The following is a 17,780-nucleotide window of genomic DNA, read 5'->3' as shown; positions in this document are numbered from 1 at the left end:
CGGTCCGGGGAGATGGTCCCGAAAGGAATCGCCTTCCCGAGGTCCGGTGTCTTCCTCTCAGCTGCTGGCAGAGGAGCCCTTGCAGAGACTGTCAGCTCTTTAGTGATATCAGCTCGTGATTCCAGCTCAGCTCTGCAGGGCAGCCTCCAGGCCAAGCCAGACCAGAGAGAGAGATGAGAAGACCCGTGTGGCTGGTTCCGCATGAAGAGAGCTTTATTGTGGGTCCCCTCCGGCGAAGGGAAGAGCCACGGACAACCTCTCCCCCACAGGGGTGAATTGGTCTTCTTTTATAGGGATACAGGGGATCAGCAAGGGGACCAATGGATTACAGAGGGTCTGGGACAGACCAATGGGTTACAGAACAATCTGCATAGTGTCTCCCAAAGGATTATGGGTCTACCTTTCCTTGCCATGACCCAACGTAGTTGCCTTTCCAGGGAGTCCAGCTGGGAGATTGCTCAATCTTCTTATCTCAGCAGACATCCCTCCAGGGCAGTGGCTGGGCATATCCCACAAGAAGCCAAGGCCATAAGGCTGTGAAAGCCAGTTCAGTCTGTGGTGTTTGCAATTGTTCACATACATTTTGGTCAACTCCACTGGTTTTAGTGGATGTGATGCAGTACAGGGGAATGTGTGCAAGAAACAAAGACAGGAAAAAGGGGAAATTTGGTGATTAGAATATTAATATGGGCATTATAGAATATTAATACCTACATAAAAAGGGACACTTCCCCTCAAATGAAGAGGTTTTGTCACAGAACTCTGCAGTTCATCTTATTTTAATGGATTTTGCTTGCTACTTTCTATCATATAGTAGTTCATGAAACAGTTCATAAAGTCCTCTGGCAGAAATTAACTGCATTTGTTGTGTTACAGCGGTTGCAATTAAAAAGGCAGTATTTCCACACTGCTACAAAATAAAGTATTAAACAATAAACTGCAGTCTTCTTTGTGCTTAGAGAAGAACCAAGATTTTGCAGATACCTTATTTAATGAGGGAGAAATTTTTGCTTCTTTTGAATTACTTTAAATAAATGCAATTTTCTTGGTTTAAAAGACAGTGAATAAATTATAGTGATGTGCTTTTAAGATTAAATTGAACTAAACTCAATTAATATAATATATTCACAGACAACATAATAGACTAAATCAGGATCAGTGTGATGTCCCTTAAAGGATGAGTTTTTAGCTGCAATATATACAAAAACACAGGCTTAGAGAAAATTTTCTTGACCACATAGCTGAGGTTCCCATATTTTCTGAAACCATTACACATACATAATGCCTTAAATCTCAGACTACAGCAAGAAAAAGTATCCTTTTTTCCAGAACAACCTTTTGGTGCTGCACATCAATTTCTCACACAATTTGTATATGTAGTAACACATAGCTTCAAGGGAAAAAGACACATTAAACACATGTCCATGAAGATGCAAGAGCATTTCAGCTGCACTACGTTCAGTGCCAGAGATTACAGTTCCTGCTTTGCCTGCAGAGGTTGCAATGTGGAGGATCGTCTCAATTGCAAAACCAGCCCTTAATTAGTTTGTGCTGCCAATTGATAAATTCTTCTCCTTAAGCTATTTTACCTGGTTATTTTTGTCACATGATCATATGCACAATGCATTTAGTTTTGCTATACATTCTTGAAATAATTTTATTCTTTTTTCAAATAAATTTGCCACCCCTCCCACAAACCTATTTTAATAAACTGCCTGGTCTCTTTTAGCACCCAAACACATCACCATAAAAAAAGACAGATGCCCAAGCGTTAATCCATAATTTCCACATTCAATGTTCTTAATGTAAATTATGTAAAAGTATGATGAGTTACCTGGAAGGCAGAAGGAACCTTGTGGTTAAATATGTCACTTACAACCACAATTATTACAATTAATTCTTTAAAAGGTGAGTCCAAGAGTTGCAAGATAGCATAGGTTCAGTACTTAGTCTCCAAAAATGAGAAAAAGAAAAAACCTGCATATACTTCAGTCTATTATTTTCATAAATATTACAGATCACAAACTATGAAATTTATTAGAGATTCATAATCTGACAATTCAGTTGCAGATTACAGGAGTTCGTATTTGTGATTTGGTAGCCCATACGCAAATAATTGTATCGGTTGTTGCTGAAGGTTGATGCTGGCCAGCTTTCAGGCATCCATCCAGCTGCTCTCTCGTCCTTCCTCCTCAAAAGGCAGACAACAAGATGGAAAAGATCATGCATCCTGATAAAGACAGGGAGATCCCTTACCAGTTACCAGTATGGACAAAACAGACTTGATTTGGGGAAAATTAATTTAAATATTTGCAAATTAGAGTAGAACAGTGAAAAACAAAGACATGAATGAACCCAACCCTTCTTCTCAGGCTCCATTTCCCTCCTCCATTATGAGTCTTCTGATTCCTTCTCCCACCCCTGCAGGAAGATGGGGGAATGGGGTTTGGGGTTAGTCTATGGACCACAACCGGTTTCTCTGTGTCACTCCTTCCTTCTGAAACTTTTCCACTGATCCAACATGAGCTCTCCATAAATAGCTCCAACATGGGTCCTTCTCACAATCTGAAGGCCCCTGTGGGCCCTTCACTGGCTGCAGTTCCTTCTGGCCATGTCTGCCCACTCCAGGGTGGGTTTCCCATGGCTGCAGTCCCTTAAGGCCATGTCTGCCCACTCCAGGATGGGTTTCCCATGGCTGCATTCCCTTAAGGCCATGTCTGCCCACTCCAGGATGGGTTTCTCCATGGCTGCAGTGTGGACACCTAGCTGCTCCAGCATGGTTCTCCATGGGCTGCAGGGAAATAAAAATCACTCCTTCCACAGCATGCAGGGAAATACCTGCTCTATCACTGCGCACTTCCTCTCCTTTTTTCTCTGACCAGGGTGCTCGCAAGGTTGTTTCCTCACACTTTTTTTCCTCTCACTGCTGTGTGCTGTATTCCCCTCTCTTAAATAAGTATTTTCATAGAGGCACCAGCAGTGCCTGACTGAGGGGCTCAGATGTGGGTACAGAGGGTCCATGGAGTCAGCTGGAACTGTGGTCCTCACAGAGCAGCCCCTCTTCTCTTCTCTTCTCAGACCCAACAACTCTGCAGCCTCACTGCTACCAACACACAGATACCCACACCCAGTGCACTTCTCTACTGGCAAATAGGTTGTTTCCATACATCACATCAGACTACTCAATTCCTCAATCTCCCAAAGCAGGAACTTAATTTACAATAGTTACTATTTAGGAAATGGTAATTTCCTAAAAATGTCCCGATTTTTCCATTAGGAAAAACAATAAACTAAGTTTCCAGTGTAACTTGTGCAACACACTACTGAACACTCCAACCAGGACTAAGAGGTTCACAAGTGTTGATGTTGGCAAGGTCCATTCTATGAAAACTCTACACCATGCTTAAACCAGGGGATATTATATAGACAATCTGCAGCCTGGAATAAAGACCATGAAGAAATGTTTTTGTTTGTTTAGAAAACCAAATGTATACAAAATATAAAAATAGATTAATGTATTCATTGAGGAACTCTAATACATAAATTCATTAGGGAAGCAATAAACATACTGCATAAATTAATTACTTTGTGCTTATCCTCATTATATGCTACTTAATGAGTTAATAAGCTTGAAAAGCAATGACAAATTGCCAAAGTGCATGCACGGGGTTTTTATTTTTTTTTAATAAAGCAGCATATCTAACTGAATGCTGAAGCTCTGGATACAGGCTGGTAACATTTACGCAAGGTGGTCACTTTATCTTCTAGCCTTCATGAACAAGCACCTTCTGCCATGAGTGTTGAATTTGTCAGAAAAGCATAAACTTTACAAAGTTCAACTCCTGAAGGTACTTTTACTATGTTTCAGGAATCACCTCCTCAAAATTAATTTTGTACAAATTAATTTGGATTACAGGATAACTTCCAGCTTCTTGGGAAATATTAATCAGAAACTACATATATATATACATATACATATATATGTCCACACACTGATTTATACACACACAATAGGAACATATTGCCACATTGGAGAATTATACTCAGGCTCGGTATTTGAGAATGAAGAACACGTAAATATGTTGCCACAGTTACAAACTGGAAAGAGGCTGGGCAGCACTGGAGGAAGCAATATCCAACACCAATGAATACTTTAAATTTTGTGATGGGGTACGAGTCCTCCAGCATTAACTGAGCTGTGTTATTAGCATGCCATGGAAGACTGAAATGGTGGCCCCATTTGTCATGTCACAGATATAGACTGCTTATGCTCTCATTTCCTGCAGCACAAAGGCTCAAAGTCCTGTATTCTGTCTTGTGATTCAAACAAAACAAAAAAAGCCCCACACATACACATTTTTCACTTGCTCTCTTCCCATGCCAAAATTAAGAGACTATGGCAAACTGCATCCCAGAATACATTAGTCATATTGATATTATAAATGGCTTTTTTTTTAAAGTAAAATATAACATCTTCAAATCTTATGCAGCATCAGTGCATTAACTAAGCATGGTGCAGTGAATGTTTCAAAACGCAGCCCTCTCATCTTCCCAGGACACACACAATTCACAGTGAAACTACCAGTGCTACCTTGATAAAATATTTAAAGCAATCTTTGGCCATTACATGAGCAAACATTTCCCAGATAACCTTGGGATATTAATCCAATTTTTCAGCTCTTAAATTGATTTTTTTTTAACTCCTTCGGACTTACTTACAGCAAAGAAATCTAATTCCTCTTTTCAGGGACAACAAACAGATAAAGTACTATTCTGAACAAAGACTGTAAGTCCTTTTCAGGGATTCTCACTCCTTGGATTATGCTCCTTTTTCCAGGATATTAGTGTGCTTAATTACTGATTTGTTGAGAATCATGAGCAATATCTAGCAAATTTCAATGCCTGTGATTATATACATACAAACACCAAAAAAACCCCCCATACATCAAAGCATTTTTCAGTATCCTCCAGCATGACCAATCCACACAAGTAAGATCTCAGTATCAGTTATCAGCATAAGAACACTTTTGAAACAAAATCCAGAGGAAATCAGCAACTGAAGCAGCATCAGAAAAAGCTACAGCATTAATCTTACATCACATAAAATATTTTGCATTGCTATGACAGCATGACATCATATTAACCCCACAAAAAGAAGTACACTTCTCAAGAAGGCATGTGCTGATAGTAGACAGCTACCAGAAGTTCTTCACCTAGAAGTAAATAACTCTGTAGCCTGATGTTTAAGCAAACCTTCAACTATTTTAAAACCTAGTCACTCTGCAAACAAAACCATGTCCATCAATCACACTAAGTCTTTAGACATTTTCAATTGATTTTGGTCACTTAATACTAATTCACAAAGGATTCGGAAGCCAGAGCACAGCTAAATTCCATCTCCATGATTGGATAAAAATGTGTATTAAACAAATCAAGACATACTCATGTTACAAACAGGTCCTCAAGAGTTTTGTGCTGACACTTAGGCAGTAAGAGAGCTAATGAGAACAGCTATATTCTGCTCAGCACTGTTTAGGACACTAACAAATTAACTTTAGATGATTTGTCATCAAGTCCCTGTAAAAAGAAGCCACACTATTTAAGGGGATGGGGGAAGAAGAAAGAGAGCATACTTATCTATGGAAATCCTCAATCCCAGGCAAACTGCTAGGATAATAGAAAAAATGGTACTAGAAATAACATTTAACAGGGCATAATTTTAACCATTTATCTCAGTAGTAATCATGTATTTTTAGTTTATTGATAGGCACTTTAACCTTCATTCATGTCTTTGTTTTCAGTAGTCATTATAGTACTTTAGAAGAACAGTTTTGGAAAGGAATTTAAATGCCATTTGAAACAGAAGAACAACTGGTGGCTTCCCAATTTTTCACAAAAACGGCCAATGGACCCACAAAATGAAAACTGGGTGGTGAGGGATGAGTGTCTGTTTTTTTGTTTTTTTTCTGCTTTTCTTTAATATATCTTATTATCTCACTTCTGAACCATTATCTATGGAAGAGAAGAGGAAAGGTCATCAGTAGCCAGTGGCAGCACCAGCTGGGAGCTGGAAATGGCACTTGTCGTTTTCAGCTGTCAAATGTTGGCTGAAATTTAGTAAGTGCCAATATGAAATGATCTGTAAATCTGTAGCTTTTTTAAAATTAGCAAGAAAAAAACAAAGGATTTTGAGAAAGCAATTTGAAGTCTGTTGTAATATTATAGTTATACATAAAGTAGTGTAAGTTGTTGAGTCTCACTGGTTCCCAGGTTAGCAGAACTCCCACCCATGTTCTGTGCTTAAATACGAAAGCAAAACAGCATTCTGTATCACACTTGATCCACTCCCTCTTAAAATGCCCTGATGTCTTTTCTCTATGGCTGCAAAGTTTTTGTGAAAGTACACATCATCGATAAAAGGAGACTAAATAACGTATTTACTCTTCCAGTGGTATCCATGACCTGTCGATGTCTTACCAACAATGAATGAAGACAAAAATGTAGAAACAATACAGGAAAAATGCAGGAATCAGCAAATAGCTCATTGTGTAGCAAAACTACACAAATATTTTCTGGCTTTGGGTTCAATCTCATGTTTTATATACCAAACTGTAACTTTTACGAAGGAGATGTGCCTTTCCCAAGCAGCAGGCTCTGTGTGAGAACTGTGTGTGTTTGAAAGGAGAAAGAATTCACATATGTGCACCCAGCCCACTAGTAGGACAAAAAAAAAAAAAGAGGGTATGTTTCCTCCACAACTGTGAGTTCAGCAAATATGCTGCCATAGCAGCCAAAATATTGCTGTCCTTTCTGAGAAGATGAGCTAACATTTAAGCATGGAAGACACCTGGGCCCACACTTAGGCATTCCCAAGTGCCAGCCTATTTAATCAGCACTGATTAAAACCTTTTGGAATGCACATAGCCAGCCTACCAGCGCCACCACACTCCACCACCTCACAATGGCCTCTCAAACATTCTCATCCCCAGTGTGGAAGAGGATGCTTGCATTGAGTCAAGAGCGAAGGGTAGATGACATAAGTGCCTATGCTTGTCTTTGTGTGTACATTTTTTGGATTTCTAGACCAGACAACTGGTGCAAACAGCTACAGCACACTGCTGTGGTCCATCACCCTCATCGTGCATCACAAACCAGACCAGACAAATTTACCTGCCGTGCAGTCACTATGTTACATGAATGGGTATGGCCATGCATGACTTGACACACCTGCAGACAATCCAAAGTACTGAATAACTGGCTTTGTCCCTTAAAAATAGACCAACATTCTCCTTTCATCCTGTTTCCAGGGCATACTATGTTCTGTGGTACTTGCTCTTGAATTGCTGACAAATTCAGTCCTACTCACTGGAACTGAACTGACTCTTTTAAATCTTATGGATTTTACTTAAATTACAGTATTAAAAATATTCAGACCTAGCTAGTATAACGATGGCTTACTATATAAAACAGAAAACCAGAAATGGAATGAGTTCTTAGCTAATGAAACTCCTCTGACTTAAATTTTTTTTCTATCTTATTTGTCCCTGTGGACACTACCTAATTTCCCCTCACTCTTCTCTTGTCTGATAGACTGAAAGTTTTGGGGAGCAGGGACTGCCCTTTGTTGTATGTCTGTAAAGGACCTAGGCCGCTAAAGCCCAAAGGTGTTGAAATGCTATTGCATTCAATGTCCACATCAAATAATGAGGACCTTTGATTGCATTTTCTAGCAGACGCAATTTGCAGTAACTGTATTTAAAACTAATAATGAGAAAACATTTTGAAAGTAGTGTTTTCCATTTTTGAAAAGTATATAAAGAACATACTAAAGCCACCTCACTTCTGCCCACTTGCAGTGCTGGCAACCAGATGAATAACTGATCAGGTATTCAGGTCCACTGGAACATGACTTCCCCTGGCCCATGGAGTGCTTCAGCAGCAGCAGCAGATACCGCAGCCAGCAGGACGCTGCCCAGCTGCTGTGGGCTCTCCCTTTGCGTGCCCAGGATTCCTCCTCCTGCAACACCTGCACAGTTCCCCTAATCCAGTGCCTTTAACTAAAGCTTTGTAAGGGAAATGTAACATCAACCTCAGACATCCTCTGTTTGACTAAAAGTTGAGGGAATATGATGGGGGGACAGGGAGAACATCACCAATGCAAAACCTCCCAGTCCTGTACCAAGGAATAAAATTCCACGTTTTCTGAGGAAACAAACAAACAAAAAAAATCCCTCAGGATTCTGGAAGGAAATAGCTGCAGCAAGTATTAATGCACACATAAATACAGAAAGCCTGATCAGTAGTTACACCAATAGATGAAACACACAAAAATTTCACCCTGTGGATGAAAGTTCCATGAGCCAGCCTTAACTCACTGAGATAGGGTTCCCCACCCTGAGGAACAATTCTGTTCTCAAGGCACTGGCTGTCTATTCAAGGCACTGGCTGTCTATTACACTGTCCTGCAGGTCCTGGGTGCTGTTTGTACACACATTTCCTTTCACAAGAAGAAAGAATATGTCTGGAAGCATAGAAAAGATGATTAGATACCAAAATTTCGGTGGATACAGGATTGGAGTAAAACTACTGATGGCTGTCACCATCCACTCACCCCTCTGTACATTAAGGTATGGTCACCATCACGGCTAGGGTCTCTTTACTGGTAGTGTTCATATTAAAGCCCAGCTAGATCTGACACACAGGAGTGCTTCCAAGCCCTTTTTATTGCAGGCATGAGGGGTTAGTTAAAGGCAGAAGACCTCCTGTGAGAGTGCTAGAGAAATGTCCCAGAGGAAGCCAAACTTGGCAGGATCTATGCCCATACTGTTGGTCCAGAGCAGACCCTGAAGGAAATTAGCCAGCCAACAATGCCTTATTTGCGCCCCTGCCCCTCTTCACAAGGAAGAACTACTCCAATGCTGGTAGGGATACTGAATTCATTAGCATATATGAGGTGTGAACAATGAGAAAATTGAACCTGGGGCTAAAGTAAGAGCCAAATTATTTGACGCTAAAACACATTCAGTGAGGTTAGTGAAAGGGGTCAAGGAAGTACCGGGCCACTTGACATCAAAAACAGCATCTGTGGTAGGAAGTAGAAGCAGAGCAGAGTGGCTTGCAGTGTTTTTATATCCTTTCCTTTATATGGCTGTGTTGGCACACTGGGATGTAGACGAGCATGTCCTGCTGGGAAAGGAAGAGATGTGACAGGACTGAGGAATCGTGAGCCCAGGGCACGATCTTGCATGCTGAAGCAGCTCTGACTGTTTTGCATTAAATGCACATGTCCACACTCCCAAGCACACAGCAGCTCTGCCTATGGATGAACCATTTTCTTTTACAAAGACAAATAAGCAAAAGATTAGTTTAAAAGCCTGCTACAACTGTTGCACAATAAAAACAAGTGACAAGCTTTTAGGCTTAATTGCTTCATCAGTGCAATCGGGAATAAGGTATTCTGAGCCTGAGAGCTTGTTTGTTTCTTTTCCAGCTACACCCATTTAATGAATAAACAGCTCTCTCTCTCCAGACCTTATTTATATTATATTACTCCAGAGTGGATACAAAGCTCCCCATCTTCCAAAACATTAAAAAACTAGCATTTTAAAGAGATAAAATTATTACGTTTTAGTTCTGCAAAACACGAACTGCCTTCCAGTATTAAGTATTAGTCAAATTTATCAATCTCTAGAAAGAGCAAGTCTGCTCACCGAAACTGAGACAACACTGGAGAGTCTTTCTCTAAGGAGAAAACTGTTATGACCACCTGGTTGATGGGCCAGGATATTCTCCACCATGTTCTCTGTCCAACTGAAATGCACAGCATCAATTACCTGGAAGCAAGCTACAAGAACACCTTTATCCTTCTAAGGCCATGCTACATTTTAGAGTGGCCTTGCGGCTGCTCCAAGTTACACTGTATCATCTATGTTTATAAAAAGCTGCCTTGGCTATAAACTGCAAGAGCATACAGCCAGTAAACCCTGGCTACACCCTGAGTCCTCCTCCTCATCCTCTGAAGGCCAAAGAGGACTGTGGTATATAAAGTGATTCAAGCATGCCTTTTCCACTAGGTAATATCTGAGCAGAATTTGATCCTACAGATGCACATTCTAAAGCCAGAGTCATTTGGGTTTCAAAAACGTACTGTAACTTTTTTTGGAAAGCACTTGATACATTTTATGTATTTGCCATCATGTACAAGTACTACTATTTCCTTATAGGCATTGTCTACACAACTTTGTTACAGAAATAAAGCTTTCTACAAACACTAAAAGTTAGTGGTTCTGATTTCCTTAAGGGTGAATTTTCCGTAAAAAGTCTTGCTCTAGCACTAATTGCAAAATTAGCAAGAAGCTTACGAGTAATTAGATTGGGGTGTTAAATCACTAATGTTCCTTAAATAAAACTCCTAATTAGGACACACCACATATTTATCTACAATCTAGATCAGACAAACAGCACAAACTTTCCTTTTCTAGCTGACATCCAGGGCACTGCCTGGGAAATACTAGGCATTCACAGTACTCCCTTCAGGAAGGCTGCAGCCCTCATTTCACTTGCACTATTACAGGCAAGGATGCCTATGCACCTCCACTTTGATACCAAAGCAGACTGGCATAGTAGAGAGAGTCATAGCTGTAAATTCAGATACCTACCACCAGAAGGTTATTTATCTCTCTTTTGATTACACAGGAAGCCTGGGTACTTGCTCAGATTAAGCTTCTGTGATGGAATTTAGCTGCTGATACCATAAAAATGTAAAACGATCAACACAAAATATAAAACTATCAACACAATCCCTCCTTCTACATGGTATTTCTCAGACTCTGAGATAAATGCAGTTGGATAAATGCTTTTGTTTTATTACACCTAATAAAACACCACCTGACACAAAGGCATCTCAACTGAGAATTGATCCACAATAAACTACTGCAATACAAACAGCAATAGTTACAATTTCTTTACAGCCCCTTTACCCAAAAGGTACTTAACTGCTTCAAAACAAACCCACAATTATACTGACATTCCACATATCTTGCAGACAGTCTTTCCAAACATTTCGTACCTTATTCTAATTTCAAAACAAAATAATCCATTTTCTCAGAGAAGCAGATGCACAGATCTTTAGGTATCAGAACTTTTTTATTTTTTTTTTAAAAAAGGTTTAAAACTGGTGGTTTTAAACTGGTTACACCAGTTTATTTCAAGTCCACTGAATATCATTTCACATGAACACAGAATTTCTATTTGCAAGACACATTTCACTCTCAGTTTGACACTGACCATCATAAAAACCAATATGTCTTCTGAGCCACAAGCAGTGCCTTTCAGTTACCTGCATTTTACTGTCTGAAGTGGTTCTGTTCTATGCTTGTGCTGCAGCTGCAGAACTTTTTCTCCCAGCACCAGGTGAGAGGCACTTAAGCCTAGAAGCACCAGAAAAATTAGCTTGGGTACCATAGTGCCTGTATCTTTGAGTCAACACAGCTGTCAGCCTTGCACTGCTGGGGATGCATGTGCTCTTCTATGTTCTCAAGGCCACTGAAGTTTTGATACCTTATCCTAGACATACATTCATTCCAGCAAGGAAAAAGCCATTTTCAGCATGACTGAAATTAACCAGGTACTTCTCTATGTATGATACAAAAGTCACAGTCAAGACGACCTCCCTGAAGCAGTTTACCTGTGAGACTTCATTGTTGAGACAGTTTAATTAATTTTTAGTCCAGTTTTAAGTGTCACTTTTTATGTAACACCACAGTAACTAACTCATTAAAAAGATACATATTTGCTATATCCATTAGATAAAAACCTCAGTCATCTCTTCCTACAGCACAAGACAGCAAATGATATTTATTATTTTTCTAATGTAAGTTGCTATTGCAACTTACAATAACCTCAATTGTTTTGCAGTGGATACCTCCAATCCTTTGTATTCAAATATTCATTCATACTAAACATAGACAGATGTTCTGACTGAAAGGAGGTTTGGCGTTTTGTCAGAAAGAACAAGTTTTGCTGAAACAAAAGCCTTTCTGCAAATGATATTGCAAATCTAGTATGTAATTTTGGGGCAAAATGTAATGATCACAGATTTCGGCTACATTACTCAGCAGCTGAGACTTCACATTATCGCCATCAAGACCTGAAGCCAGGTCCAACACTTCAAGTTGCACGCCTTGCTTTCATGATCCCAAATATTTTAGAAAAGAGAAAGATCTTTCCCTGACCAAACAGATATAATGTTTGCATTAAAACTTCCAGGAATTAGAATGAGTGATATTTTAAAACATTTAGAAAAAAGGAACAAGATCTAAAATCCATTATCCAACCCTCCTCTTCTGCATGTGTAATAAGACAGCCAGGAACATACACATTTACAGGCATGAATCAGAACATGATTTGTTAATAATTACTCCACAAAAAGGCTGTGTGAACAGTTCTAGATGTACACACATATTAATGTTTATTTGATGTGAAATGTCTCTAAAAAGCGAAATGAATTAACAGCTGTGCCTGGCACCACATGAAAAACACACCTTAAGGAAAAGCAACAAATTTAAGTGCAAAGGTTAGAGTTAGATGCCTGCCAGGATGGTTTTTTCATCTTATTGAGCCAAAAAATATTTGCTATCTTTTTCAGAAAGATCCAACAAACTGTAATTCACATGAACTTGGCAGAGTCTTAAACCAGCAGGTGTGTCCCACAAAATGGCAAGTGTCTCCAGCAGCTGCTGTTATTGCCAACACGATATTCCAAGGTATCATCGGCTGCATCCCCAACCACTGCTAATTTTGTGCAGGATTATAACATTTTTCTACGTTCATTAGCTACAATTATTTTAATAACAGTTAGAAGCAGAAAGAAGGTGAGGTGGAAAAAAACACAGAGAATTTGCAAGTGAGGTTTGCTAGACTATGATCAGAAACACAGTAACAGGCCAACACAGAGGTTTAACTTGAGATAGGACTGACAGACTGTACAAGGTGGACCATGCTGCCTGTTTGAGGTTGAGTTTTTTTGTTGTTGTTTAGGTTTTGTTATGTTTTGTTGGGATTAAGTCAGATGAGAAATTCGCTATTTTGTCTTTTTTTTATAGAACTGGACAAAAAAAATCATGGTCATGAAAATCTGAATAAAAGCTTTGGAAGAATATTTTCTGTTGTATCTCACAATTGAACAAAAAAACCTTTTTTGCTTATATTCAAACTGCATATTTAAAGAAATCAGTCTGAAATAACTTGTTGATCAGGACAATCGGGTGAGACAGAAGAGGTTCATGTTCAAATTTGTAATTCATCTCACTGAAGTGTACCATTTATTATGGCCACTTACCTTATGTTCACTTTGTCAGAGCTTCCATGTCTAAGGTAAGAAACCATTCCCTTCCAAAAGAGTAAAAATGTGGTCGAAGCTGCTGTTCTGTCATTTCATGACAAAAAAGTTTTAAGACTGCTTTAACCGAGATGTCCATTTTCCTTGATACGACACCCTACATAAGCATGGTATTTTGTAGATACCTTCAAGCAGGGATCTGAATTTGGCACTAAAATCTTGTTTTACAGTGGTGAATGCCAAATGCTTTGCATCTCATTATGCTGGTTTGAAATAATAGTACTACTTAAAAGTAGCATAATGACAACATAAAATGCAAGAGCTCTTTCAAAGCAGTGCAATAAACCACTGTTACCATGATGGTCAGTTGCTCAAACAGCACTACAGATTCCAAGCAGTTCAAGCTCCATTTAATTCCTACTGTACAATTACAGAATATATGATACCCTAGGTAGACATATCCAAACAACTTTGTACACTTCCAGTTGGAATTATTCTGATCTCCCAGTTCAAAAATTTTTGATGTTTATTCATTTTACACATTAAATACAGGTTCTGCACACCATACACCAAACATTATTGCTAGTACTTCGAAAATTATTCCATAATCAGGAAAGATTCAATTCATAATGAAAACATATTATAACAGAGACAAAATATATAAGGCCAGTTGTTGTCTGGAAACTTTGAGCTCTGGCTTAACCTATGTAATATTAGACATTTGGCTTCCCCTTTGTTCCTTCCTCTTACAAATTGCTTGCTGTACCTGTGTCATCCTTTGAGGCCAAGGACTGGCTTTCTCTTTGTGTAATGTGATTTGCAGCTGGGATTTCTGAATGCTGCTACAACACAAAATTACAGCAACAGTTCAGAGCTCTGCTCTACCAATCACCCTAATCCCAGTCTTTACTGGTACTTTTAATGGCCCCCCTGCTGTTCCAGAACAATAGCCCACTCAAGAGAACTTGTCCCATCACTTTGAATCTACTGTAAACACACACACATGTATCCATGTACTATGTACATAACATACCTTTATTCTTTTTTTTCTTATTTTTTTTTACCCTCAGGCACATCTCAGATGCTGGCAATGGAATCTAGAATGCTTTTACACTCACAAAATCATTCCCAAAGCAAAACACTACCTAAAAGGGCTACTACTTCAGCACTGCCCGCTCATTTTGGATGTAATGTACTGATAAAAGTGGTAACAGGACTGCAAGCAGAATACATGAGAGAATAGCTCAACAAGAGAATAGTCTCTTATAAAGTTGTGGTAACAGGAGTCGAGAGAAAACACGATCTGCCCGAGCTTCTGCCCAGAAACAGCCCACAGCAGGGGACAAAAGTTCCTAAACTCACTATGTAAACACCTAAATTGCATCATACCCCTCTTCCTGAAACATACGGGATTATCCTGACACGTTATGCGCTATCTTGCCAGACGGAAGGAAAAGTCATTTTTCTCCAGAGCGATCATCCAGATCAGGCTCCCACTGCCAGCAACCCCAGCCCTCGTACCCGCAAGTTTCCAGCGGCGAAACCCGGGTGCAAGGAGAGATCCAGCCCGGCACGGCGGCGCGGGGGACAGAGGGTCAGGAGCCACTTGAGGCGAGCTAGTGATGGAAACCAGCCTGGCGCTAACATTGCTCTGAAGTCCTTCTGTCACCCATTCGGGAGGCAGACTCCCAAAAAAGATTGGGATTTAACCGACTGACATTACCAATGAAAGAAAATATTTATCAGAAAATCGCCATCCGTCTGCCTGTCACTGCTGATTTCCACCAGCGGGGTGGCAGGATCGCGACAGCCTCTCCGCCCCAAACGGCGGCTCGGGAAGGGCAGCGGCGTGTCCACAAAGGGTCTGGTTTAAAGAAAAGTGCCCATCTGACAGAGCCTGGGCTGGTTTTCTGCCCCCCTACACAAAGAGCGCGGGCTGAGCCCCGCACCTCATTGAACCCCCGAGCTCCCCTGGCTCTCTCCCCCGGCGGCTCCTGCCGCCCCTGGCAGACCGCACCGGGGCTGGCGCTAGCCTGCGGGGCCGCTGGCCACGGAAAGGGCACGGGCACACGGACAAAAAGGAACGCAGAACAGATGAAAAGGCACACACACCACCACCCTCCTCGTTCCCGCAATACACACAAGAGACCACCAACCAAACCCGACCGCAAAACTCACCTCCTCATCAGCTCGCTCCGGGTACGGGAGAGCCGCAGGGCATCCCCCGCTGCGGTGCGCGCCTGCCGTGCCCCCCGCCGCCCTCCTCCCGAGGGCGGCACTCACCTCGGGGGGACGCAGCCGGCCCGGGGGGGCCGCCTCTCCGCCGTGCCGTGCTGTGCCGGGCAGGGGCGGCGGGGCGAGGCACACTTCCACTTTCTCCGGGGGTCTTTCTTTGCCGTACCGAGCCGCGCCGCCCCTACCTCCCCCGGCACTCCTCCCCGCCCGCCCCTCGCCGCCGCCTCCCCGCCATGCGAAGCGAAGCGCAGCGGAGCGGTGCCCAGCTGCCGGGCCGGCCGGGGGCGGCTCTCCCGGCGCTGCCCCGCCCCGGTACCTGCGGGGGCAACCCGGGGGCGACGGGGCGGTCCAGGGCAGACACCCCGCACCCCAGCGGGCACCCCGCCGAACCCCTGTCGCATTCCTCTGCCTCCCTTTGCAGCACTCACCTGTCGTGTTCGGAGCTCACTCGGCCCCGCGGGGCACGCCGCAAAGGGCTGCTGCTTTTTCGGGGTTTGACATGCTTTGTCCGCCCCTCTCCTTCGGTAAACTGCTCGAATAAAGAGGTCCGGGAAGGCTGTGTGGGTGGGAGCGTCTACATGTACTTCAACACAACAAAGACCCACTTGATTCCCTATTGGCACCTAATGCCCAACAAAAGGGAAATGCCGGGCATATCATAATTATCACCCCGTGAGATGGATGCCAAATCAACACTTCTTACGAGGTTGTACTTAGAAAACAAGCGGCAGCTTGCATGCATCTATTTCTGTCCCGGTACTATAGCAGCTTGCTCACGCCCTCCTGCTTTAGAGCTGTGTTTCCTGGCACTGGAGGTAGAAATCTTGCAGAAAACATAAAGGCAGGAAAGTTACAAGTCCTGGCGACAGTCTTTTGACACCTTAAAGTAGTGAGACTGGCTGTTAAGATATTTTGCCCACAGATGAGAGCCCTGCCTAACATTTAGCTGAAGTGCATATCAGAGCATCTTTTTTCAATGGAGGCTTAACAGGAATCGTCCTAGCAAAGTCCTTACTAGGCACTGCCCTACACGACACATGCTACGTAGTCTTCCACTACATCCTCTCAATAGGAGCCATCTTTGCTATCCTAGCAGGATTCACCCACTGATTTCCTCTGTTTGCAGGGTATACCCTGCACCCCACCTGGGCCAAAACTCACTTCAGGGTTAAATTTACAGAAGTAAGACTTACCGTCTCCAACAACCCTTTCTAGACCAAGCTGGCATGCCACAATGATACACAGAATACCCAGATGCCTATATATTATGAAATGCTATAGAATATAAACACCTACATATTAAATTACCCTTCACTTGGTCTTGAATGGTCCCTGCTTACCTGATGATGGCACCTGCACTGCTGACTCGAGTTTGGTTGTAAGGGATATAAGCAGCTGTCCCTCGTTTAAAGCTCAATTGTGATCTACATGTAAGTGATCCACTTTTGAAATGCACTCAAGCTTTTCCAGAGAAGCTCAAGCTATGAATCATGCATCTGACCACAGCTATCTTTACACAAAGTTATAGGGACCTGGTGTGCAACTGAACAAGTAGTGTCCCTGTAGCCAGATTAAATACATGGCTGTAGAGTGCAGTGTTGAGGGCAGAGAACACACTTCCCTATGTCTGGAAGCTGAACCAACACACAAGAGCAGAGGAGCCATGAGGACTGAAGGAAAAGAGAGCCTAGTCTTTAACTTTGTGATTGTGTAATCAGTTAGAAAATGTCCTCCCAGAACAGTTTTTTATCCTGGTATTATACATTATAGGGATCAGAATTTAGACCCTCATTCACGCTCCTGCAGGTTAAGTGCTTGAACGATGTCTTCTGGTCCCTTTCCTTTGAATTCTGGCTGCCTTCTGTCTGAAGAACTTTCTTAGAAAGTGGACTGAAATCCTCTGGGGCTAAGGAAGGCCTTCAATGGCTCTTTGTTTGTTGGGCAAGTGCTCTAAATAATCAGTGGTTATGCAAAAGGAAGGTAATTTCCTCCTTGTGCTCTGTAAGCAACTTTCATGTATAAGATCTGTCATCTCCTATTGATATTAACTCAGTACAGAAAGACTGATGTCGCAGGTAGAAAGGATCTCCTCGATTTGTGATGCCTATTTCTTTCCTTTGACTTTTTCTGTAATGTAGACTTTTACTCTAGAGTCACCTTCTCTGAGGGACTAGGGGCTAAACATCTAAAATGGAAATGAAGCAAT

General features: G+C 41.8%; 1 protein-coding gene across 3 annotated transcripts in view; it reads right to left on the bottom strand.

The window, feature by feature from the left end:
- Nucleotides 1–16,090, bottom strand: part of MYO16 (myosin XVI) — a 367,375-nt gene extending 351,285 nt beyond the window's left edge. Inside the window, exon 1 of one of the 3 annotated variants that reach the window (XM_042038442.1) lies at nt 16,003–16,090. The gene's annotated coding sequence lies outside the window, so the exon portion shown is untranslated. The other 2 variants (XM_042038458.1, XM_042038424.1) reach the window with 2 other exon arrangements.
- Between the last annotated feature and the right edge of the window lie 1,690 nt (nt 16,091–17,780).

Source organism: Corvus kubaryi, unplaced genomic scaffold (assembly GCF_017639235.1).
Source record: "Corvus kubaryi isolate FWS band 111438036 unplaced genomic scaffold, C.kubaryi_AGA036_p1.0 133, whole genome shotgun sequence".
Lineage (NCBI taxonomy): Eukaryota > Metazoa > Chordata > Aves > Passeriformes > Corvidae > Corvus > Corvus kubaryi.
This window is presented reverse-complemented; position numbering and strand designations above follow the sequence as displayed.